Genomic DNA, 27297 nt, shown 5'->3' on the forward strand with positions numbered 1-27297 from the left:
ACTTTTCCCTGATCTTTTCATGCCTACGCCTTCTACCCACCTCCACATGCTTCACTCCTGTATTTGACACAGACCTCTAATTAGCCTAATTAAATCAGATCAGTGTGTCCCCTTTATGGGAATAAATGATGCATTTTTTAAAAAAGAATGGATTGGGCTGAAATATAACCCCCTGGAACATTCTTGCTCAGAGCAGGTGTCATTTGTAAAAATGTGCTAGCAGCCTGCCTGCCTGAGACACAAATCTTCCTCCCTTCCTCCCTCTCAAACTCTTACCTCTGCTGTTTCTTAGTCACTTGTTGTAATAGTTTCAAACTCTAACCCAAAGTCCTCATTAATCTCCACCTAGGAGAAATACATCCATAACCCTCATTCCCTCAGTGAGTTGATTTCCCCTGCTCTTTGTCATAGTGCCTCACTTTCACTTGTTCTCAGCTCCTCTCAGTGATCTAGCAATTTCCCATCAGCCTTAGACAAGGTTTTGCATTACTTGCCCTAAAAATAGCAACATTTTAAAACTGTATATCCATCTTTCTCCTTGCCATTGTCTCTGACATCTTTCTTAGAACCTCAGATCTGTTGCAGAGAGAATCACATTGCTTCTACGTCCTAAATCCCTCTTCTCTAGGGACGGGTGCTCCAGACAAGAGTAGAGCTCTTCTGGCTCTGCTTGAGCTCTCAGGGCACAGTGTCCGTCTCCTGTTACCTTCACAGGGATCAGTCATTTCAACTTACACCCGTTTAAATACCAACCCTGGCCTGCAATCATAGAAACTGTCCGACTTCTTTCCCCCAGCTTTCAGCCTGCAGCCCTCTGCCTGGCATCCTGTCAGAGCTAACAGAATATCACCTCTCCTAATTGCATTTTGGGGTTCAATAACAAACATTGGATTTATCAAGACTTCCTTTTCAATATCCAGTCTAACACTTCACACTCCTATCAATGATACAAGCTCAAAAAATTAGTGTCACTTCTCTCTATGCTTATGTCCTACCCTCTTCTGCCTTCTTCAAATTATGTTTCTTTTTTCTTAACCTGAAAACCCCATCATTTTTTCTTCTCTTGACCATTTGGCTAAATAAAATCCATTCACTGGAAAGGAGGACTGATATCTTCCTCTGCTGCTTCTTTTGTCACAGCAATCCCATGTGTAAGAACTTTGCACCAATTGCAAGACAAAAGGAACCAGTATGTGCACCTAATGTGAGCTCTTTTCTTCAAAAGCATGGGACCATGAAATATGCCTGTATTTCAGAGCACATCTTTTAGAAGAAGATCCAGGCTTAATTTTGAATCTTTCTATTAATATAGAATCCACAAGCAAACATAGGTAAATTGATTCATTATAATTTAGAGAGCTTTTTTACTTCTTGCTTCCAACTACTAGACCTTGCTACGCTTTTTGCTGAAGAGCAAAGAGCCTTCTGTCCTCTAAGGACAATTCTCACATTAGTCTTTCCTTAAAATAAATCACCTGAGAACCCTGAACTATGAGTCATGCTTTCTAGTGCTTTAATAATCCCCAGAACTTTCTCCCAAACCACAATTGTCTGGGCACAGACACAGTTTTCTAGCATAGGTTGCCCAGTGCCAAATAATAAAACTTCCTCACTCAGTGTATCCATGTTGCTTGTACTGCAACTACCAGGATCCCCAGACTTTCCAGTATTAGAAAGACAAACTTCCTAAAAGCCCTATTCCTGTGTACACACACATACACACACACAAACAAACAAACAACAAAAAAAGTTCTTTATAAGTTTTCTAATACCTTTTTTTTTTTTTTTTTTTTTTTTCCTTTGGATTGCAGAAATCCACAAAGACTTTGATATTAGTCTCTCACTCAATTTCATTTTTACCTGGATACTTTTGAAAGACTGAGTACATGTGTTCTCAGAAATCTAGGCTCTCCCTTGATCTGTATGTGGTCTGTTTTCTGAATTGGCCAGAAAATGGCCACTGGAGCCCGTGGGAGATACCCCTCCCAGCTGACCCTCAGGTCATCAAAATTTCTCACTATCCAGAACTGCTCAACATCAAACAAATATTTCTTTACCAGCCTCATAGGTAAAACCAAGTTTCTTGCTGTGGCATTTTGTTAGCATAGACACCCAGATTGACAGACATTTCCAAAGGGTTCCTGATAGTATTTCTCTCAATTGCATTTCAGAGACTCTTACTGGAAGCAGGGAACAGATGAAAACCAGAACAATACTGTGCTATAGAGTTAACTTTCAATAGCAGTTACAAGGTGCAAAAATAAATGGGTGAATTGTTTCATACAGTATTTAAAAACTTACACCATATAATTTGTCCAGAGCTTTTCACATAGAAAAATATTGACAATTCAGCTCTACAGGGTCAGAAAATTTCTTGGCCATCTCTTCCTACACTCTCAGATGCAAAATACTGAGTCCTGCCAATTAATTATTCCTATCTGCTGTTTAACCTTAGTTGCTGTTATAATTGAAAATATTTTGTGCTCATATATGACTTCATCACCTGGATGTTTCCCCAAATGTAGAGAAATATAATTATGTTTAGTCTTTTTTGCACATTCAAATTCTACCAATTTTTTCTAGTAATGAGATCATGCCATTGTCACAAAGATCATGAAGAACTGTGTACAGGAATTTCTTCTTCTTCATTCTGTTGCTATAATTTTGTCATTTGACTTTCCTTTCCAGTTTTCTGTAATACTCAATTTCTGATGTATACATGACACTGCATAAATAGAAAAAAAAAAAAAGAAATTTGACAGTTTTATTTTTTTTATTATTATTATTCCTTTTTCTTTATTTATTTATTTTTCCTCTAGGCAGTATACTCCTTCCTTATTTGCAGGACTGTTTTGTCTATATGTGATAGAACATTCTTGAATATTCCCAGTTAATACTCATGTTTTAATGAACATTTTGTGAGATTTGTTTTTTTCAAGCTAAAAATTCAAATGTGTTTATTACCAGTATGAGCCTTACTCTGTTTGCCCATAATGAATGTTAAGTTAGAGATCTTTTTGCACAGATGTTACCAACAAACTTGGTCTACCAATCAATCCTTCTTTCTATTTCAAGATGTAGTCTAATATAAAAGTCCCCTGAGCTGGATGCAGCAATTTTTGATTTAAGCAACTGTCATCTATAACATTTAAAAATTCCAAGGACCTTTTATTATTGGCAGCATGAGACTAGCAGTACAAGACACTCAGATGAAGTCCCCCATGATAAAATGCTGCATTTTCCACATATTATAAGTAGATGTTTAAGATATCAGTTACCCTGTTCTCTAGAGCAATGCCTGTAGCAGACATTGTCATAAGGCCTTTCTCTTAGGGCACTGATCCTTAGCAATTTGCAGGCATTTAGCTTTTATGCCGCCAAAGCTTTGGGTATTTTATCTTCCTCCCTATGAAACACTGGTTCTGGGTAAAATACCAACATCTCTGAATTCCCATGTCTTCTACCAGCATTTTCTCAATGTTTGTTTCCTTGCTTGTCTTCCTATTCCTTCAAAGACAGACTTTCCCTTCTAACACTCTTCTACAATCCTTTCTGCCCTGTGTTCTCCCCTCACTCCTGCCGCATGCCCCATGCATTCAAGTCCCTGCTACTCCACCAATAAAGCCACTTCTAGTGCACTGGGTTCCTAATACCTTTTCACCTCAATTTCTCCTTCCTCCCACACCTTTTGGATGCTAGTTTTTCTGCCAGTTTCTCCATCTGAATTCCTATTTTCCCCTCCTCTTGCTCAGCTCTCAGTTAGCAGGTAAATTACCTCTTGCTCTTCCTCTCTAGCTACTTTCTCACCAATAACATTGTTCTGTTCAGATCCAATTATGTTTTGGATCTTAGCCACCTTTGTCTTAGCAGTTTCCCTTACTCCCCATTACCTTGCTCTTTTACAAATCCTGTTAGAGCCACAATCTCTTAAAAAACAAATTAAGCTAAAGCCTCTGATCAACACAGGGAACTTCAGGGTTGGAAACAGCAGAAAGATTTGTTTACCTGCAACACAGTGTGGCTGGTTTCTCAGAACTGGGATTTCCTAAGGATCCTGGAGGATTTCCTGATTTGTACCAAGGTCAACAGAGATGTTCCTCTCGATGCCTGCAACATCAAAGAACTGTCAGAGGAAGAGTTGTTATTAAGTGTTGCCCACCTTGTACTGTGGACAAAAGGAGGAACATCATCAATTTGATCCTTAGACCTGGTCTTGCTTGGCCAGTCAAAAGGATAAGAAATCCATGTTCACACCACTGGGGAGAGGAGAAAAAAATCTATGCATCATTTTTCATTTAGAGGAGGGAAAAAAGACTCTGTACCTTGCTCAAATATTATTTGTGTTGATATGATTAACAACACATTTGAAAAATTAAAACCATAAATTGGTTCAAATGCAATGAATGCAAATAACTTTAATTCCAAAGCATTATTAAACAGTAGAAAAATAGTAAGGCTTTTTTACCCAAAACTATGAAAATTTATTTAGAAGAGAATATGAAGTACAGACAGTAAATTCTGGTTTGAGACAGAAAAGAAAAATAACCAGAATCTCCTACAGAGTCCCTGATGGCTGAATATGTGAAATTAATCACTGACAGGTGGAGAGGACAATTCTCCACACAGTGTTGAGCTTCCTATTCTCTGAATGACAGCCAGTTAGCAAAAGAGAGCCAAAGATAATAAGAGGTGCTTTGCTGCATTAACTTTCTGATCACCAACCATGCACCTGCAGCAAAAAGAGGTTTGCCCAAAACCAGAACTGTAAGTACATCTTAAGTATGTATATATTATCCTGTACTAGCACTTCCTTTGGAAGTCTTCCTAATTCCATCACCATTTGTCACAGCCCTGGTAACCCCCCCCCTTTCCCCCCCCCAGCATTCACTACACTTGAATGTTTGGTGCAGACACACAATTCATGGGGTTTTGGCTCTTCTTTTTTTTCTGTGCAGACTTCTTGGTCTCGCACTCCAAGACTTATTCTGGGGAATACCTTGCACCATGAGAGCCCTTGATTCAGCTTTCCTATGCTAAAACCTTCTGCATCCCTGAGATTTTCCATGAGTTAGTCCACTGTCCTTGCCAAAAAGCTTCATATATACATTTCTCTGGGGTACTCTGGAAAAGGTGAATATGGGAGCATAAAAGACACAAATAAATGAAACAACCCCATGTCAGGTTCAGAGGAGATAAAATGCATCAAACTATGGAAATCATTGTCATGGCGTGGTCAGGATGCCAAATGCAGTTCTACCGACATGGTAATTAGGTAGCATTTCGTAAAGTCAAGATGTAAGAAACTTGTCCAGCAAATGTTAAAAACAAGCAGAAAACAGTAGTTGAGAAAGTCTCTGAGCTGCAGATCACTGGTGATTAAGATAATAAGCATTACTGTATGTTCCAAAACTTTTTTCCAAGTATCCAATATTGTCCTCTGTCAAAAGAGGATACTGGGATAGATCAGCTTTTGCTCTGACTCAAAATAGCTCTGTTCTTATGGTGTAAAATGACAGGGATTTTGCAGAGAAATATCTAAAACAATTTTTCTGCTTCAAACAGTACCGGTGACATATAGATCTGGAAAATGATAAATAAGCCTAAGTAAATCACTGTCTTCATTTCTTCACAGAAACTAAGTGCCTTCTCTGTTGCAAGAAAGATTTTTGTCTAAACTTTCTGCCTTTCTCTCTTCTCAAAATGGTAAGTATTCTCTGTATATACCTCAGTGTTTTGCCAGCACAAAACTTCCCTATCCAAACCCAAATGAATGTCAGCTGAATGAAGTCCTCCAGACACTGATCTGTTGTTTTCTAATGATCCCGCCTTGAAGAATGTACATAAAATCAGGGGTGGCCAACCTTTTCTGTAACAGCACTTCCCCCTGATTGCATGATCAATGAGGCTGCTTTGACACAAAGCAGATATAAATTTAGCTGCAAACTTAATTCCTCACACTGATACAAGTGTGATTTAAAGGAATAATGTCACCTGAATAAAGGTAGATACTTGTAAGGTAAAAAAATGTGTCAAATGCTGGATGGACATAATCTGTCCTGCCATTTAGAACAGGAAATGAAAGATAAGCATCATAAACTGCAGGCAAAAATATTTGATAAACAGCAGGTATTTTTTTCCAGGTGGGATTTAGCTTTCTATACATTCTGTTAAACATTTGAGAAGTTTTGGGTTTCATTTTTCTTTATCATGAATATATACAAACATATGTATGAAAAATATAGTATCTGATTATAATAAAGGACACATAAAACGTGTTTTTTTTTTTTTTTTTTTAAAAGGCACTGCTCTATAAGCATATTTCTTATCCAGATTTTAAAGTACAGCTCTGTGTTCCATGTCACTCAAATGGCAGTATTTAAAATTACTGCTAACACCTTCAGAAGCTGATAAGCTTGTTTCAGTGCTGTCAGCTAAGTCTCCATACCTTTATCTGGAGTTTTCACATGCTCTGAAGTTCAGTCAGCTTACCTCATATTCACAGAAATATTTTAACACTTTCTGCAGTTCAACCAAAAAAAATCTTCCAGGTTCAAGGTGTGTCCAGGAGCAAGATTAAGCCAGTACTCAGTAGTGCACCAGATTAGTTTTTCTGGTGGCCTGATTGCTTTCATCTTTGTTTACAAAAAAAAAGCTAACATCTGTAAGGATATGAAAAATTCTTATAACTTTGAACCAAATGTCATGCACTTTTCTGAGACTACCAGAAATTCACAACACACTCTCTGAAACGTATGGTCTCCTCTGTCAATCTTAATGGGCCGTTCATGCTCAGGCCCAAGTATTCCAGCTATTTCACTGCTGTTTGTTTGCAAAACAGAACCAGGGCTCCCTGTTTATGATACAGTGATTAAAAGAACACTTGCAATTCATTCTTGCATTCAGTTTAACTCCTGTATGTGCTGTTGTTGTCCTAGCTGTGGAGCAATTTGTTTGTCTCTCCAGTCACTGAAGATAGTTTGCGTGGGTGGGTAAGCTGCTGCCACCTGCTACTGCTGCTTTATCAGACAGCTGTTCCTGAACTCACATGCCCTCTAAAAACTGGAATGAGATTCCTGCGTTTTCATGTGGGAACAGAATGAAGCAAAGGTAAATCAGAGCTCCTCACATTATTGCAGTGACAAACCACAGTAGAATGAAAGTAGAGCACTTAACAGGGCCAGGTCCTCTGTTGGTACATGCTGGTGCTGTCTCATTTACCTTGGCAGAGTCCATTCACTTCATTTGAGGATCTGGCACCTTTTAGGGTCCTTAAAACATTGAAGAATAGTTATTTAAAAATAAGTAATTTTTCTACAAGGCTTTTTTTTTTTTTTTTTTTTTTTTTTTTTTCTCTCTCTCTAGTATATGTTTCTGGAAAGAACAGTGTTTTAAATCTGTATTGTGCTATATTTTTTGTTTGTTTGTTTGTTTTCTGTTCAGCAATGTGTCAGTATGATATTATTGATGCAAGTCAGTCCCTGCCTGCACTTTGAGCTGCTCCACCTTGAGCAGGGACAAACTCCAGCCTGATTAATCCTGCACACTGTCCGTGGAATAACCAAGTCCTACAGACACTGACGTGACTGCAACAATAATGGGATCGGATGGGTGTCTACCCTGCCCTGGAAAGCAGAAAAACCCATACTGACTGTTTTCATTGGGTAATTATTATTTTTTAATTTGGTTCCAGTAAAAAGAGTCTCTATATTCAAGCCTAACATTGTTAAATGTTAATGCTGCCCACAGTGCTTAGTGTGCTTCTTTCCATAAACTGAACAAAGCGGCTGTGCTCTCTTGCCAGCCACAGATTTATTGAGGTATGGATTACACATATTAAACACAGTCATCAGGCCACAAAGGTTCCATCACAATCTGCCTACGAGCTAACATCATTAAGAGGCAGACTTCATATATCTTCATGACTGATATGCTGATCTTTCCCACTCCATTGACTAATGAATTGACACACACAATGTTCTTCAACATTAGTGTGCATGCTTTTGATTTACAGCACTGAAGTACAGGGCTGTAAGCTTTCAGATGCTGATGAATTCCAGACAGCACTTGCACCTGGCTGACCAGGATGCTTCCCTCTGAGGAAACCAGTGCTCGCATCCCAGAATCGTACATAATAAATGTGGTGGGCCTCACTCTGTCTGCAGTTTCACCTTCACAATACCATCAACGACTGCTTGCCTTCCTGAGCCAAATCCCCAGCTGCTATAAATCAGTGCACATTGATTTACATCAGTTGTCCTCTGATCACTGTCTGAGTCTTTTGGTTTGTCTGCTTTAAAGATACATCTGGGAGCCACCAACTCATGCTTATTCCCAGGGTTCACCAGTGCCAGGGAAAAGGGCTCAAGAGAAGGTGAATAGCAGATTTCTGCCCACAATGGCTGTCAGTCCTGCCAGCCTGCAGCTGTGGTGGGAAAGCAGTGGCTGCTGGCCCAACGCTGCCTTTGTGAGGTTATGGGAAGATCAGATTGAAAGGAGATGTGGTCCAGAGCTTTTCCCTGTTGGACTAATTGGCTGGCTACAGGCTCGTGTTTTGTTTGCAGCCTTGTATTTAAGTTACCCACAGCACAGATGACCCTGTTCTAAGGATGACTGACATGAAATAAAGACAAATTTCAACACCTTGGAAGGTGTTATCACATTAAACAGTCATCTTCCAATCTGCTACTAAATCCATTTGATAAAACAAAAGATCCATCCCAGGCACTATCAATTCTGTAAGCAGAACAAAGCAGGAGCAATTGCTTGGATGTGTCCTGAAACAAAGACTGAATGTCATTTGCTGTGGGAGATATAGTGTACTGAGCAAAGAATAGCCAATAAAGGTATTTCCAAAATTAAAATTAAACTAGGAAATTTTTATTTTATGAAGAAAATAAATCAGAATGTTAAGAAGTCTGATAACATATGCACAACTAAATCATCTAGATCTTCCCACAAGGAGAAATATACCAATCTCTGACCCAACATTTTAATGATGACTGAAATATATTACTCCTTGTAGATTTGGGGTTTGCTTGTTTATTTTAATGTTGAGATGCCTCATGTATTTATGCAGATTTCATATCAGTAAGATGTCACAGATGTACCCATTTTTAACCAGAGAATTTGGAGATGCAGGGAAGTTTATTCCTGCTACTCACAGGAAAAAACAACATGCAAAAACAATAGACTGTACTATACAGTCTAACTAACCTTAGGAAAATAAATATATATATTTTTTTCTTTTAGCTCATTTGCTAAGATGGTCATCTCATGTAAAAACTCATAGCAGACTTGTCACATGACTATATATTTAGTCACACTTTGCAAATAAGGAGTGTTAGGCATGTCACTGAAACAGAAAGAAGTTCTCCTGGATGGAAAGAAATGTTAATAGTAAAGGTAGTCAATTCCATATTCTCCTTAAGTGAACAAATCCAAATTTGCATTGAAAATACAGGAAAACTAAGGAGAAGTTCTAATAATTGTCCATGTTCTGTTTTTTTTTCTGGATAGAATCAAGGTGGTAAACAGAAACTGGTTATTAGTGTTTGTACCTGACAAAAGTTGAGGCTGGAGAATGAAGAAAAAATACCAAATAAAGAATTCTATCACAAAGGATATTGTTATACTACTTGCAATCAAAATTAGATCATTTTTCAAAGCTGCTAGATATGAATGTAAGCTGCTTCTGGGCATCTTTAATTTATGTGACTGCTACTGGAAAAGCAAATAATGTATTTTGATACTGTTCTTAATGGCATTACAGGATAAAATGTGTCACAGGGTGACAATGTCACCCTGCAGTACCAGTTGTATAGAGAGTAGAAAAGCCTTTCCTTTTAATATCTAGCTCATAATGTCCTTCATTGTTGATAGACCATGCTTATTATGCTGAACTGAGTAATGGAAATAAATGTTTTAAAATCTTGTTAAATTAGAAATCATATTTCTAATGTGTGCTGACTCTATCTCTTCAGATAATCCTCACGGAGATAATCGTGGGAAGTGAGGCTGATTTGGGGATGGAGCTGAATTCTTCATGAGGCAGCAGCAGCTCAGGAGCTACCTGGAAATTTATTTTGCAGACTGGGATGAAGAGATGAACCAGTGGGGGTGAGAAGAGGGACTGACACTTGGCACTGGGAGGAAGACCTGCTCTGTACAGGGTGCTGGTAGGAAGATCAGCTCTAAACCTGCATCTGGGTTTGATGTTGGACCATCTTCCAGTGGAGTCTGCAAAAGGTGAAAGAGCCTATTGCCAAACCAAGTCAGGACTGTCCACCTACCAAAGGTGCTGGCTGAATTCTACAAGAAAAACACCCTGTTCTTCTTTCCACCAGCTGCAATGTGATTCCTCAGAGGAGAAGTGGCAGGGTAGAGAAGATTTTCAGACCCTCACCAGCAGGACTTCATCCCCGAAGGACCAGTCTGAGTGTTTCCTTTTAAAGCAGAAGGCTGGATCTGTTCCTATGCAGAGGAGATGTGCTTAAAGACCAGAGTGCCTTGTGGGAAATAGATCCCTAAAGAGTAGATGGGAAGAACATAAGAAGTGGATGCTTTACTGAAGAAGTCTTTTCATTTAAATAAATTCCCATCAGACCATGCTCTTTTTATCTCCTTTGTCAGTGCTCTTACTTGGCCCATGGGAATCTTGCTGCCTTGGCTTCCAGAAACTTTCATGTGTTCAAGATGATGTGAAAAAACTGCATGATTTTTTTTTTTATTTTTTTTTTCTGAAAGCCCCTTTGCTGGGTGTCATTAAACTATCTTGAATTTCCCATCTCCTGCTGTTCACCTTGCCTTGAAGAGTTCCACTCCAAAGAAAAGTTCTGTTCTGTCTCGCTCTGCGTCAGATCTGCTGGCTCCTTTACTCCCCTTTTCCCTCAAGGCGTTGCAATAAAGAACAGAATAGTTAAATTTGTCTGTCTGATGTTCAAGGATGGAGAGCAAAAACTCAGTATTTCTCAAAGTGCATTTACCCTCATGTACACAATGGCATTTTTCCTCTCATTGGAAGGTATATGAACCCCTTTTCAGAACAAAAACAGCACCATGGAAGTGTGTGGACTATTCAGACAGCAAAAGCAACCAACAAGTCTTAAAAAGCTGCGCTTAAGTGGCTTCTTCATACTATGAAGCACAAATTGGATGCATTAGCAGAAACAAACTTAAAGGCAAAGTTTGTTGTTCAATAGCCTGTCAACAGATGCACAAAACAAAATATTAAACTCTTAAAAATTTCTGTGAAGCATGTGCTGTGTACTGAAAATACCAATCTGTGTGTTTAAATACACCAGGCTGGCACTTCCGTGTGTGTTTCAGCAAACTTTACACACAACACACTATGGATCTCTAGTAACACCAAGGCTACACTGTTATCGTGACTCCTGTATGGGCTTCTTCCTTCTCATTAACTCCATGGGAAGAGAATAAACTGCAGGCAAAGTTTGATCTGAGATGACAAGACTAATTTTGGGAAAAATATTCCTCTACTTCTCCAGTTGTCAAATTTAATCTAAAGCAAGCGCAGTGTGCAGATAGTAAACATAATATCCTCCTAATTATATTAAACTACCTCTCAGGAGCTGCTCTACCCTCTTGTCAAAGGCTGGGAACTGGCTTTTAATGATGAATGTGAACCTCTGTGGGACAGTCTATATCATCATTTAGTTCAGCAAACGTAGCCCAAATCAGTTGTATAGGTGTAATTAGATGCTGAAAAATAATTACCTTGGCCTTACCATTAAAAATTTCTTGCTTGTATCCTCTTGTGATCTATGAACAAATTACTTTATTAGGAAATCATTAGAGCTCAATTTGTCTCTATATACTACAGACATCAATATTCATTTCTCATAATGGAACCGCACATTCTTGCCATAAATTCATACAACTACATAGCCAGATACCAATTTGGAGTTGTTACCAACCTTATCTAAAGGACTACTTTTACATACTGAGAAGTTTTCCCTTATGCACCAGCTTCCAAAAAAAAAAAAAAAAAGAGCTAAGAGCTATATGTGCTTTATTGTTAGTCCATGAACTCAGACAATCTTTGCATTTTTATGCCCCACTACAGAGGGAGAGCTTCTTATGTGGGTGAACTCTTTGTGCTACTACACTATCTAAGTTTGGGTGTGCTGGAGCAAAATGCCTCAAGCAAATTGCACTAGTATGAGAACACACCCTACTATTTTAAGAGCTTTGAGAACATCCTGCTTGGAGCTTGTTCTTGGGACCAGCTCCCAGCTGGTGAGGATGAGAGCAACCCAGTCCTGCTGGGGCAGTGGGGAGGCACCCACAGATGCCCTGCAGGACAGGCTGGCCAGGACCAACCTGATCTCAGGGCCCCTTGCAACTTTTATTACGGATCTGTTTCTCTGCAGATTTCTGTGAGAACTGAGAAAGTAGGCTACCCTAATGCCCTTGGTGTGGGGACATAGTATAGTTTCCAGTCATATCTAGTAGTTAACTGATTTATTGACTATTAGAATTTACAGAGCAGATGTGAGAAGGAAACGAGATGATTAGTCAGACCCCAGGTCACCTCCTGTTATAAATTATCTTTGCATAGTTTAGCCTTTAGCTTTCACATAAGCGCAGGTTCTCACTGAGGTCTGTCATTGCAGGACTGAGTAAAATTACAAGGTGCAGCTAATTTTCTACAGTGGTGGTTGGATAGTCACTTGCTGTTGAAAGGAGCCAGTGTAAGGCAGTTGTCATCGTTATACTTCTCTGAACATTACACATACCTTTACAAGTACTCTTTTTACTGCGGCTTCTGAATTTCCATTCTGATCTACATGTGCATGCGTGCAAGCAGTCCTGCATTTTATAACACAACATTTTTTCAGGATTTTGGTATGCCACAAGCACTTGAGAAGGATTTAATTAAGAAGATTGGCTATAAGCAGCAATATGTCCACAGAATTCATAATCATTTCAGGAAAAATGCTGCTAGGGGATTTTTCAAAAATATTGCTTAAAAGTTGATGAAGACTGAGAACATTCTCAGCTCGCTTACTTTAACTTCCGTTTCAATGGGTACAAATTAGCATCTCTTTCAAATTATAAAGTTGTCTGTCTAGAATCTGTGGTGGTCTCTGACCTGATGACTAGCAAAGCTCCATCACATAACTCTGTCACACACACACACACACACCTCCTCAAAGGAACTGGAGGACAAAATATGATGAAAAAAGACTCATGAGTTGAGATGAGGACAAGGAGATCACTCACCATTTACTGTCATGGGCAAAACAGACTCAGCATAGGGAGATTAATATAATTTATTGCCTATTGATAAACAGACTAGAGGAGCAAGAAACTAAGAGCAACGTAGAACCACCTTCCCCCCATCCACCCTCTCCTACCTCCTCTCCCTGAGCAGCACAGGGGAACAGGGAATGGGGGCTGTGGTCAGTCCCTAATGCTTTGTCTCTGCCACTCCTTCATGGCCATTCTGTTCCCCTGGTCCATGTGGGGTCCCTCCCACGAGATGCCATCCTTCCTGAAATGAGCCTGCAGGGGCTGCCCACAGGCAGCAGCTCTCCAAGCACTGCTCTCACACGGCTCCGTACCACAGGGTCCATCCATCCCCCAGGAGCAAACTGCTCCAGCACGGGTCCCCCACAGGTGGATGGTAGCTCCCCCCAGACCCTCTGCTCCTGCATGAGCTCTTTTCCGTGGGCTGCGTCTCCAGCCCGGGGCCTGCTCCTGCGGGGGCTCTCCATGCGCCACAGCCTCCTCCAGGCCACCTCCACCTGCTCCACCGGGGGCTCCTTCACCCATGGGGGGGCTGCAGCTTGGAGATCTGCTCCATGTGGGACCCAAGAGCTGCAGGGGAACTTCTGCTCTAGCACCTGGAGCACATCCTTCCTCTCCTTCACTGACCTTGGCAACTGCAGGGCTGTTTCTCACACATTTTCTCAGTCCCCTCTCCCATCTGCTGTTTTCTACCATTTCTTCCTTTTCTTCAGTCTCCTCTCCCAGAGGCCCAACCAGCGTCACTCACTGGCTCAGCTCTGTTCAGTGTCTGGTCCCTTTTGGAGCCAGTTGGAGGTGGTTCTGATCTGACATGGGGCAGCTGCTGGGCTCTGCTCAAGGAGGACATCCCTACAGTTCCCCTGCTACCAAAACCTTGCCACTTAAGCCCAATACAGAATCATGTCTCATTGTCTCATTGTCAATACTCTCCACTGCAGTGTAGTTCACTCTAACAAGGGTCTCGTTCACAAGCTATGGGAGTCCTAAGTCCTCCACTCAGGACCCCTTTGAATCCTTCTGACTGTGTCCCTGTAATGGGGGCCAAGACTGTTCAAGCTGCTAAGAAAATGCACCACAAGGCAGGGCACTCAGCTGGAAGCAAATGAAATGCCAGACTCTCGGCAAAGCCCTTGCACATAGTTTATGGTATTGAAGTTGTTAAAGCAGTGAGTAGACAATAAGCACCTCAGTCCAGTTCCTTCACACAAAAGGAACAAAGTGCTAAAGTCATCAAGATAAGTAACGTAAATCAACTGAATAGGCAGCTGGAAAATGACAGCTACCTATATTATGAGACTTAAAAAGCAAAGATAAAATATAGGTGGATTTTTATCTTTTGGGTTTATAAGGCCATGTTTGATGGACCATAAGGTCTTGCTAAACTTAATGGGCCAAATTATTCCCTGGGGTAACTCTATTATATCCAGTTGTCTCCCATCAGGATGGTTTGAACAAGGAGAATTATGTATGCTGCAGCAGTAGTGAGAGATGCTCCACTTTTAAGAGCTGCTGTGCCTCAGATGGTACGTTAATTCCAAGGCCAGGAAGCATATATTCAAAACTGCAAAAAGAAGTGGAAAGAGCAATGCAGTACATAAACAAGCAGACAATTGGTTCTCTCAGCCAACACAAACTTAATGACAACTAAAGAGCTCCATTCTTTGCTTCCTGCAAATGACATCTTCCAATTATGTTAATATTTTTTTAACGTTGCCTGCCTAGCGTGCCCCCTTCTCACCAAGTCAAATCCCACCAGTTTAAGGGGAACAGTGCTCAGGAAGGGACTCTGCTTTGCTAGGGGAAAGTGTCTTTAAATGTCATTCTGTCTTTATGTTACACAGATTTTTCTTGTTTTTTGATCACCTCCAGCTCTGAGTTCAGTCTGATAGAGCGACAGCTACTCTTGAAGCTGGCTATTACTCAACAGTACTCAAGGACCCAAACTGAAAAGAAACAGATCTCTCTTTAAATTCCTGAGTGAGTCATTTTCAGACTGAGGTATCCTAAAAGCCTTGCAGTGAAGGTGAGAACATTCCTATATAGTGATTTAAGCATTTACTAACAGTAGGCTTTCTTGGACTTCGAATACAGGTTGCAAAACATTGCTCAAAAAGGTTCATTGCTTTAAAAATTACCTTTCCCTTTGGTGACTTACAGCAATCAACCAAGAATGCATAGTTATAAAAAAAACATTAAGTAAAGCACATGTTCAGGATGACAATAATGGAATAAGTCATTGAGATTCTTAATCCAATTGTACTTTGTTACTGACCTTGTTGAGAGGACAGAAAGAGATTTTGACCATGGAACAGACAATTTTGCAAATGAATGTTAAAACACAGTAATTTGCAGTTGTTTTAGGCCCACACTTTCCTTCAGTTTCACCTGCCTTTTCATCTTTTTTATTTCATTGGGTCCAACTAGTTTAGCAGTCTGGTCCTAGCAGTGGGCACAAGAAAATACCAAGAGAAGAAAAAATATTTTCTACCCACATGATTTCCACCAGTGTACTTCTGATGGTTAAAGAATCATCACGTTTTGTTTTGAACCTGGCTCCTACTTAGTTCCATTTGTTGTCTGACAGTTCTTTTACTGGAAAAGACTGTGAAGAGTCAACACCTGTCCATACTTTCTGAGTCAGCTATGTCAGGACATTGTGGATTTGATTTGTTTTACCTGTTTTCCTAGACTACTCAGTCATTCCCTGTACAGAAAGGTAGTTACTTGCCTTTGATTATCCATTTTGAGGTACAAGAGCTAATTTTTCATGGATCTAGCATATCCCCAAGATCTTGCTGAGACTCCATCATTTTACACATAACCCCGGGGTGACTCCCTGCCTTTCTTGAGTGCATTGTTCTATGTTTATCTAAACTGAATTTCAACTCTGTTTTGTTGTCTAATCTTATAATATTCCTCTGCAATTCTTTCTACAATATGTGTGCATTAGTAACTGGTACAGCTCAGTAGGAACACATTTTAGAATGAAACAATTTTAGGCTGATGCTGAGAATCTACAGTACATGCATTTGGGGTGTATATATGGGAGGATACTTGGAAATAGCCTGGGAACATGGATGGAAAACTAATTAGTAGTCAGAGTGCATCTTCCAGCTAAGTTTCTCCTAAGCTGCAATCTAGACTGTGCACTCAAAGACTTTCTGACAATGCAAGTACAGTGCAGTAATTGAGGATCATAAAATTTGCTTCAAAAGCACATTCCTGATAAAAACTAAAAGGCTAATGTGGACACTCCCCTAACCTCTTCTCTCCCTATTACACTGAAAAACTTTTTAGCATCAGCAGTCTTTATACTTCACTGCTCACTGTATTTTCAACATTATTTATAAATACATTGAATTTGAGAACGTATTCCCAAATTCATCTCAAGATAATACATAGCTCCTCCTATAAAGCAAACCCTTTTGAGGGTGAGTCAGCTTTACTAACACTATTGGAAATAAAATTGTTTGGGCTATGAGTCATATTTGAAAGTGATGGTTTCAGCTGTTAGCCTGACAATTTTACATTAACTCCATTGGGCTAGTCTTTTGTTCTCTCATTGCATGTCAATCCATGTCACTAATGACATATTGTTTGAGTACCATCCTTCCTACTTTAAACTTTTCATAAGTAGCAGCTATTTTTACACACATCCTACACAAGATCTAGAAACACTGGAGACTAAATGTTTCTATCTTTTTCAGGATAGTAACCCACTCCTAAAGATCCTTTTATCCCACTTTGGCCTATTGCTTTTCAACTGGATGTGTTCTTTTCTGTGGCTTCCTACTTGACAGAATAAACGTCCAAGCCAGCACAGCAGAGAGGAGGACAGGTGAAATGGGAAGGAGCAAATAATGGTACAATAAGATGAATAGAGGACATCTTGTTGATAGAGAACAGCCTACCCACAAATGGCCTGAGTTGCATGCTACCATTTCTGAAAGTACTGATAAATGTTCAATATTCTGTAAGTTATTGGTATGGCACACTGGTACATGTTTCAATCACCTGAAACACAAGTTCAAGACATATCTTTTAGCCTACTACAAAGATGATGCATACAAGGCTCAATATGGGGATGTCTTAATAATACGAGGTTGGAATGGCCCTGGGAGTTCTCTAGCCCAGCCAAAGCAGCTCAAAACAAGATCAGCTGTGAAATGAGACCAGGTTGCTCAGGACATTATCCTGATGGATCTTGAAAATTTCCAGAGATGGAGACTGCACAGTCTCCCTGGGCAGCCCATTCCATTGCCTGTCTGTGCTCATTTAGAAAAAAGTTTTCCTTATATGACATCTCAATCTGTCTTGTTTTAATTTCTGTCTGTTTTCTCTCATACTTCCACTATGCACAACCCCTTTGTCATTTTTATAACCTCCCCATAGGTACAAGGAAGCCACTGTTATGTGCCCTGTAAGTCATTCCAAGCCATCACACCCTGACCCCTCAGTCTCTCCTCAGAGAGGGAGTGCTACAGACCCTGACTGGGGCTGGACTGGTGGCCCTTCAGTGAACTTATTCCACTGTATTAACATTCTTCTTGTTATGGGGAGACTGAAAATTGGAAACACTATTCCTAGTATGGTCTACCAAGTGCTGAGTAAATAATAATTTTCAGTGATACCCTTGTTAAACTCTGTAAAGTACAGCCCAGGATGCTGTTAGTCTTCCTTGCTGCCAGGGCATACTGCTGGCTCCTATTTAACCCACATGTAGGACTGTGTACTATAATAGTGTGTACTGCAGTATACCACTACATATCTAGATAGGTATATTTCTGATCATGGCAAAATTTATGAAAAAAAAAAAAAAAGCTTTTGATATCTGAATTTATGGATGTAATAAATAAGATGTGGTCCTGAAATTATTTTTATTTAACAGAATAGGTCACTCAAAAATGCTATCATAAAGCTTACTCAGGAGAGCACTAAATTTAAAATATTTATTTGTCCTTGTGCCTTTGTATGAAGTCTTATGATGTGAAATATTAAAAGGAAAAATGTGGTAAGAAGGTGATAAATGTTGAGAGACGTCAACATCAGTATTAGTGGAGAAGCAGCAATGCATAAAATCAAGTTATTCTTATCCTTGTTTTGATAAACATTTAACATTTGGGAAGAAAAACAGAGTGAATGAAAGACAATCATTTTAGGCTGCTGATTTCCAAGCAACACTAACACTGTAATTATAGATCATCTTATACAATTACTTATACAGGTGCGTATATGCACTTTTTAGTTGTTTTGTTTTATTTTGTATTGTTATGCAGAATAAAAAAAGAGATGAAGCAATCTGGAAAACAAAACCAGATGAAAGTCGTATGTTCAACATGAATCTTCAGACATTCAAGAACAGTTGTTCCTTGCTGTTGGCCTTTCATTTTATGTTCCAGCCTTGGGCTGGGACCAGAAAAATACAACTACTGTATGAAAACTCCATTTTTATTTTTATTTTTTTTTTATTTTTTTGTTCTTGTCTAAGTAAGGAATAGCATAAGTCTGCAGAGGAAAAGATGTTCTAGAAGTTCATGCTCAGCTATCATTTTAAGTGTGGTTCAGTGAGGTATTAAAGCATGTTTCTAATGCATTTTGACAGATAACCCTTAACAAATTTTGCTGCAGTGTACCTCCTTGGCTGTCTGGGTCATCTTTCTGATGAAGGATACTACTTGAGGGCAGAGTCTGGAAAACAATTATTGCTGCCAGTACTACGCATGTTCCCAAAAGCTCACATCTTAGCTTAAATAGACAGTTAGGTAGGTAAGATTTTAAGCTAGAAAGCTAGATGGCAAACTGAGGCAGTGGACATAATAGTTCAAGAGGATACTGGCTCTGGTGGGTTTGACTGTCAGTTTAAGATAGTCCTAAGGTGGTTCAGGAGAAAGGAAATGAGAAAAGGGAAGGGCAGGGAAGGGCAGGGCAGGGAAGGGCAGGGAAGGGAAGGGCAGGGCAGGGAAGGGCAGGGCAGGGCAGGGCAGGGCAGGGCAGGGCAGGGCAGGGCAGGGCAGGGCAGGGCAGGGCAGGGAAGGGAAGGGAAGGGAAGGGAAGGGAAGGGAAGGGAAGGGAAGGGAAGGGAAGGGAAGGGAAGGGAAGGGAAGGGAAGGGAAGGGAAGGGAAGGGAAGGGAAGGGAAGGGAAGAGATTTATTCTGCAATAAAAAAAGACTTGTTTTAAAAGTAAAATATTGAAACATTTTGTTCCAAAGGCATGAAAATACTTTTTGCCATTGCTGCAACATGTATCAGTGCTCAATGCACCTGTTTCTGTAGTATTATTAACATACAGCCAGATACAATCCACAGCTGGAAACCTGCAAATATATATGCTGTCACAAAGTACAAGACAAGGAATGAAGTAACTTGGGTTCTCTTCTTTAATTAGAATTAAACCCATGTACATTGGACTTCAGACAGCCTAAGACTGTACGCTTGGTGGGTAATTTGAAGCAGGGTCTTGGAGAAAAATTAGTGAAATACTCTTTCTCAGCTGACACACTATTAATAGTACAAGCTTTGGTATACATGATCATGACAGTTTTTAATGCATTGCAACTACCTCACATGGAAGATATAATATGAAATTTACTCAGAATATTTGGTTTCAACTGGTTTTGCAATGCTTCAGTAGCTCTCTACTAATGATGGAAATAAATCCTATTTATGCTAAGAATGTGATAAAGATTCAAGATGTCATTATTTCTAAAGAAGTTATAACAGCTTTTTGGGGCAGATCTTCAGTTAGAGCACTATATCCAACTTTGGTACCACAACTATGATGGAGACAGACACAGTAAAGACCATGGGAGAAAAGGAAAACTGACCAGAAGACTAAGAAACATGATGGCATTTGGAGAAGATTTGGGGTTAGTTAGTCTACAGAGCAGAAAACAGAGGAAGCACTTCCAGATGTTATCCCAATGATAAAGGGTAAAAGCTGTCCTCTGAGTCCACTGGGGGGTAGGATAAGATGTAATAAATGTAACTTGAAGCAATTTAATTGCAATTGTTTAATAGAAGAGATTTGGTTTTACACATCAGGAAATACTTTCTAACTAAGAAAGTGAGTGTCTAAAGGAATATGAAGACTAAATGGATTGTAGGTTGCAAAACCTCTTGGAATATCTCAAGAATGGGATTGATGAACATCTGTCTGCAGTAGTTTAGTCTTTGAAATGAAGAACTGGAGATGAGGGTCTTCCGAGGTTCCTCCTGGCCATGTGTTCTATGACTTACATGTTTGGCTACAAAATACTCTGAAGCTAAAGAGATATTGGAAAAGCAGGTGAACATCCTCCTTCACCTTCTCCCCACCATCCAGAAAGTAATTCCCTCCCCAAACTTTGCTGAGTATACATGCACATTTTAAAACATTGCTGGGTTGACACTCTCTTCTATGTTTGATTTGATTTTTACAGATTGCTGTGATCAAATTCTATTAACCACAAGTGCTGAGAAAACACTTTAAAGCTGCTACACACAAATACACCTTTAAAGTGAATAGAAAAAAATCACAAGAAATGTTGTTTACACAGAAGACTAAGTTGTATGACAAATTGATCCATTCAACAAATAGCCTAAGGGTTGAGACCACTACTTCTGATCAGAAGACATAAACAAACTTTGTAAAGAATGTCTGAGACCAAACATGGGAGGGAACTACAGTCTTCTCTTGGACTGTTCTCTTGGACTGTATACGCACAGAAAGAAACACAGTGGATATATTCTTAGGGCTTAATGAATTAAATTTATTCACTATTTTGTCCTTTTCGTTGTTGTTGTTGTTGTTTTTTGACAGCTATCCTTCAGTCTTAGTGCCTTCTTTAACTCAAAAAAAAAAAAAAGGCTAAGTAGAGAAAGGGTTTGGAGGCTCTAAACCTGATAGAGAGACCATTTTATTGTGGCTAAATAAATGAGGCCAGGGGAAGAAGAACAATGGGGAAAGTTTTCTCAAAGTCCTAACTCCAAGCAAGTTCTATTTCTTTTTAGTCAACTGTAATGGATGCTTTCAAGTGACCAAAAAAAAAAAAAAAACAAAAAAAAACATGTTACCTTGTTACCATGCACTGAAGAACACCCTTGGAAACCCAGCATGAAGAAATTTGAAACAGGCTGTGGTAAAGGTGATGAGGTCTGTATCTGTTATTAGAAAAAAAAAAAAAAAAAGCAAAAGCAAAAACAAAAACAAAACAACAACAACGAAACTCTAAAAAGGACAACCAACAAAACATCTGGCTTCCAGAAGGCATCAGTTCTGCTGTGTCTGCATTTTGGTGGGGTAGGTGGCTCCTCACCCACCCTCCCCATCTGCTCCCCCATCTGCCAGACAGCTTCTCTCTCCTGCCCTCACCCCGGAACTGACTGACAAGCATTTGGCAACAGGTTTCAAGATGCAAGTGACTGATGAAAATTCACTGCTCTGCATTTTTTCATTGCCTTTAACAACAGGGAGAGGAGAACATGCATTTATGAGTACATATTATTTGTCGAACAGAAAGACTGCACTGGCAACTGCTATGCCTCTGAGCAGGTGCTGATCACTATCGTACTTACAAAGATTTGTAATTCAGCTGCTATTCTGGAGGGCTCTTCATGAACCAGAACTAATTTTCAGTTGGGACAATGCTTGCAGAACACTTCATATGTTGAACTCAGTTTGCTTTTTACCATACTAAAGGTTTAGACTTCATTGTGATTTATTCTAACATAAATCAGAAAAGAATTGAGTATGTGGCTGAAAACATGTCATGATCTGAAATTTTCAGATCAGTCAGGAAAGTCACACCATTCAGTTACATAGAAAAACTTAAAAACTAATTCAGAATGCAAAAAAAAATCACCTCCTGCCCTCAGCAAACTGAAAAAGCCAATTGACTGATGTTCCCTGTAGACAGGTACAAAAACTGGCCTTGTACCTCAGGTTTCTTGTTGCTGTCAAAGAGAAATGCTGTCAGGAGACACGGTTTCTTGGCCATCTACCTTGTTAGAATCCATTTGCTAGGTTTCTTGGGCTCCGGCCATTCCATTTTGGAGAGCATCAACCACTGCGTTTGGTGACCAGAAGGAAGACAGCGATGTGAGCCAGAGGAGAGTTCTGTAAAGTAGCAGCTTAAGGAAAGATTACATGCTACTTATCTTGTTCAATGGGGTGAAGGGTTTTGTGGGTATCCCCTATGAAGTAGTAATAGGTGGGTGGAATTTTTGTTTTCCTCTTGAACAACTTATACACTTCACTTCAAAAGAGACCATTTCCTTTATAAATTATTTTGAAGTTCTCTGCTTTTATAACAAAAACACATTTTCAAAAATCTTATGGAGTGAAACTTATGTCCTAGACATTGTTTCAATGCATCTGTAATAAAAGACATGTTTCTTCATCACTCATGTAGTGCCTTTTCATCTTTAGAGCTACACGCATTTGCACCAGGGATTTTCCTAGGTCTGTCTTGTCTGGTGTTGCCTGTGCTGTCCTTACTATCAATAGTAAATAATATTTTATTACTGTTAAAATAATTTAGAAAGAAAATGACTTCCCTAGAAAGAACAAGACATTTTTTAAAGATACTGTGACCTGATCCCAAAGACACACTTCCAGAGGGGTATCTTGCTGAATTTTCTTAAAAACTGAATGTGTATGTCTGAGTGTGAATGAGAAAGATAGAAGGAAATAAATATTTTTCAGTGTCCTAACTTGGAAGTTTCAGTTGGCATCCAGAATCATCGATGGTAATAGGACTGTCAGTCAGAGAGACTTTGCATTCAGCCCATATCACAACCTCAGATTACTCTGAGGAGACTTTCCTGCAAGACTTTCACTTGTTTCTTGTCCTCCAGTTGATACATGATTCTGTGCAGGATGGAAGCGGACTCCTCCTATTGGAAGGGGGCACCCCTAAGCACAAGCTGAACTTTGTGGCTTTCAAGAGACAATTTTAAAGCAAGACAGTCTCCACCTTACTCCCCTTTACAGTGTAAATTTTTATGTATACAACAGCTCAAGTGGCAGTTCAAAATCTATATGGAGACCACAGTCAGCACAATCTCTGTATTATTATTCTGCCTGTTTTGCTTATTAAGATCATACCTTAGTGACTAAACTCATTATTATACAGTGCAGGCAAAACAGCTTATGTTGTGTCAAAGCAGCAAGCACTTCTCTCAATATAAAAAGAAAATTAGTTTTGCAACACTGACCAAGACAACTGATGAACCACTCTTCTGCAACATTCGCAATTTGCAGAACCACAGGTTGGCACTGCTCCATGTAATGATCATTTGCTGTACAGTATTCATTAGGAAAAAAAATTGTAAAAGCAGTAACTCTTCAGTTTCTCCGTAGGTGATGTAAAAGGGAAAAGTAAATAAGATGAATTATTGATGTTACTTATATTATTCATGTCCCTTCAGAATGACACCAGTGACTATTGCGTTCTTTCAGTTAGTACTGTCTATAAAGATACACAGCCAAGAGAAGGTTCAGCACTCACTTGATTCTGATAAATTAAAACACTGTTTCTGCTTCTAGAGTTGCCATTAAAATATCTCTTCCGGACATGACTACTCTAGTTCTGGTTCCCTGTGCTGTTACCTGAAGTATTGATAGGTGCCATGGAGGGCATAACAAAAGCATGCCACACATCATCATAACAAGCTGACACATGATAGCTTCAGATGAAGGACTTTTTCAAACCTGATGCCTCCCAAGGCATCCGCTAATAGCTGAGACAGCAGAGATTTAATCTGATGTAAAGCAATTGGACAGAAGCTGGCTTGTGTGTGTCCGTGTGTCTGTATGTGCATGTGCAGTGCTGTGTCACAAACTTCTATTTTATAACTCAGCCATAAACATTTGCTCCAGGCAAAACACAGCACACAGTGTTCCATCTAGGGAACAATTTTTGTTTAAACAAATTAAAAAATATCAATTTGCTCTTTTTTAAATTTATGAGTGCCAATATTTCTTGTTCCCCTCTTCTACCATCCACCTACACAACTCTGTACATGACTCAGTAGGGATTTGATTTATTGGAATTAATTTGGCAAGTGATTAGTTCATAACACAGAGTAATGGCTTTGCAATTCTTTTTGGGGAAGTGATAGAAGTATAGCTGTTAGAATGGAGAAAAACCTAATGTGATGGCAGAGTACCTGCTTATGATAGTACAGGATTACCTAGGACAGTGTGACCTCCACTTTGCTTGTTCTTGTGAAGAGAGGTATAAGTTAATTGCTGCAAGGGCAATTAATACTTGCTTAATTAATACAAAATGCTCTCCTGTTTCTGGAATTGTTTTGGTAGGAAACTGAGCCCAACAATGTGGAATTTCCAACTCCTAGCATTTACAAACTTGTCTGTATTTGCTGTGCCAGCATATCTGAATTTCCTAACTCCAGAGGAGCAGAATGACCTTAGGCGGTTTGCACTTTCCTGCCTTTTCATAGAACTATTAATCATTAAGGTTGGAAGAGACCTCCAAAATCATCTGGTCCAACCATAAGCCCTACTACCAATGTCACCCACTAAACCATGTCTCTAAGCACCAGGCCCAACCATTCCTTGAACACCCCCAGGGATGGTGACGCCACCACCTCCCTGGTCAACCCATTCCTATGCCTGACTGCTCTTTCTGAGAAGTGTCTCCTAATTACTAACCTAAACCTCCCCTGGTGCAACTTGAGGCCATTCCCTCTAGTCCTATCACTAGTTACCTGTGAGAAGAGGCCAACCCCCAGCTCCCCACACCTTCCTTTCAGGTAGTTGTAGAGAGCAATAAGGTGTCCCTTGAGCCTTCTCCCTCAGCCACTGCTCATAGGACTTGTGCTCCAGGCCCTTCACCAGCTTCATAGCCCTTCTCTGGACACATGCCAGAGCCATGATGTCCTTCTTGTACTGAGAGGCCCAAAGCTTTTCCCTAGACATCAGATGCAAAGAAGCTGCATTCTAGCAAGTGAAGGGGGAAGCTGCACCTAGGGAGGAATAACCCCAAGCACCAGTACAGGCTGGGGACTAACCTGCTGGAAAGCATCTCTGTTGAGAGGGACCTGGGAGTCCTGGTGGACAGCAGGCTGACCATGAGCAACGTGCCATTGTAGACAAGAAGGCTAACAGTATCATGGGGTGATAGGTCAAAGCCAGCAGGTCAAAGGAGGTGATCCTCCCCTCTACTGAGCCCTGGTGAGGCCTCACCTGGAGTATTGTGTCTGGTTCTGGGCTCCCCAGTACAAGACGGACATGGAGCTACCGGAGCAATTTCAGAGGAGGGCTACGAAGGTGATGAGAGGCCTGGAGCACCTGTCATACGAGGACAGGCTGAGAGAACTGGGCCTGTTATGCCTGGAAAAGAGAAGAATGAAGGAAGACCTCATTCATGTTTATAAATACCTGAGGGGAGGGTGTCAAGAGGATGAAGCCTATCTCTTTTCAGTTGTGCCCAGAGACAGGATGAGAGGCAAGCTCAAACTGAAGCACAGGAGGTTCCAGCTCAATGTGAGGGGGCACTTTTTTACTGTGAGGGTGACAGAGCACTGGAACAGGTTGCCCAGAGAGGTTGTGGAGGTCCTTCTGTGAAGATATTCAAAACCCACCTGGATGCCATCCTGCACAAGGTGCTCTACATGATCCTGCCCAGCAGGGGAGGTAGACTAGATGATCTTCAGAGGTCCCTTCCAATCCTGCCCATTCTGTGACTCTGTGAAGCTGTGAAACAAAGCTGGAAACAGAAAGGTAATCACAAACTGAAGAGAATGCAGCCTTAGATGACCCCTGATACTGGTTTCCTTGTCTTTGTTTTTAGCAAAGATGAAGCTGTGGGAAAGCCATCTCTGTTGCATCAAATTCCGCAGTACTGTTCTCTAAAACTGAGGCTTCACTGAAGCTGAGGGGCCACCTCACTCTTTCCTTCCTATGTGAAGTAAGCACTGCTCTTAAGAACACACAGACGAGTAATTAGCATTATGCTGGTGAGTAATACAGAGTTCTGATTTGCTTTGGACCAGCCTGACATGGCTTAGGCCAGGAAGCCAGAAGCAAAAAAAGGTGAAGATTTTCCCCTTCAAAAGGAGTGACAGGGAGTAAAGCTCACTAACAATGTATTCCTCTGTCCTGGAGGGGCTGCTGAGCATCCCTGTCAGTTCAGAGCTCTGTAATTCACTGAGAAATGTGACTGCTCTCACAAATTTTATTTGTAGGACCTTCTGAATATTTGGGCATCAGTTTTCACCTTGGGAAGAATTTTGGTTCATGCAAATTTCTGAGCGTACAGTTCTGTAAAGTTGTAATATTTGAAGCCCTCTGACTCAATCAGAGAGATACTAAAACTTTCTCTTACGTTCCTTTTTTTATTTTCATTTTTTAAATTTTAAATAGCTCCACAATTTGTAAGGTAAAATATGATTTGTGAGCCTCAGATATTTATTAACAGCAGACATGTTCCTCGCAGAGTTTGTGAAGCTCCTCTGAATGGTATCTCCTGTTGGGTTGCAAGGTCTCTTTGCTGGTAGACATCTCAGCTTCCTCAGCAACAGGCACAGCACGAGGAACAACTACTGTCTGCATGCACACCTTCACACTCATGCTTGTCAGAGTCCTGCATGGGAAGGGAACTTGCTACACTCTTCTTTCCATCTTATCCTTCTCTGATTTGCATTGCATGGGAAGGGAGTCATAAGCACCTGCATTGCTCATGGGCTTTACAAACGCAACATTGCTAAAATACATTTTAAATTGCTGTGAAGCCTGCAAACGCTGATACAGATGATGGGCAGGAAACTTCAGTGAAGTTGGCTTTGTTTTTTAAAGTCTTTGAATTTTTGCTGATCATAATCGGTTTCATAGTCTGACTGCAACTAGAAAGGGATTATTTCTTTTGCTCTGGATTTTGAAGATGAGCATATTTGTTCAGAGGATAGAGGAGACCAAATTAGAATCTGCTACTGGGGCATAATAAATTCACAGTAATTGCAAGCTAGTGTTCCTTAATTCTTCAGACACCATCATCTGTAAATATTCTGATCTTTTCATAGTTAGC

The 27297-nt window shown here is 40.2% G+C and overlaps 1 long non-coding RNA gene across 1 annotated transcript in view; it reads right to left on the reverse strand.

Moving 5' to 3' along the window:
• The window catches only part of LOC113842858 (uncharacterized), a 189985-nt gene that overhangs the window by 24036 nt on the left and 138652 nt on the right, over nucleotides 1–27297 (reverse strand). The window contains exon 2 of the long non-coding RNA XR_011807193.1: nucleotides 4006–4107. This is a non-coding gene — a long non-coding RNA (uncharacterized lncRNA). The remainder of the gene's footprint in view (nucleotides 1–4005; nucleotides 4108–27297) is intronic.

The sequence above is a fragment of the Anas platyrhynchos genome, chromosome 2 (genome assembly GCF_047663525.1).
Source record: "Anas platyrhynchos isolate ZD024472 breed Pekin duck chromosome 2, IASCAAS_PekinDuck_T2T, whole genome shotgun sequence".
Taxonomy (NCBI): Eukaryota; Metazoa; Chordata; class Aves; order Anseriformes; family Anatidae; genus Anas; species Anas platyrhynchos.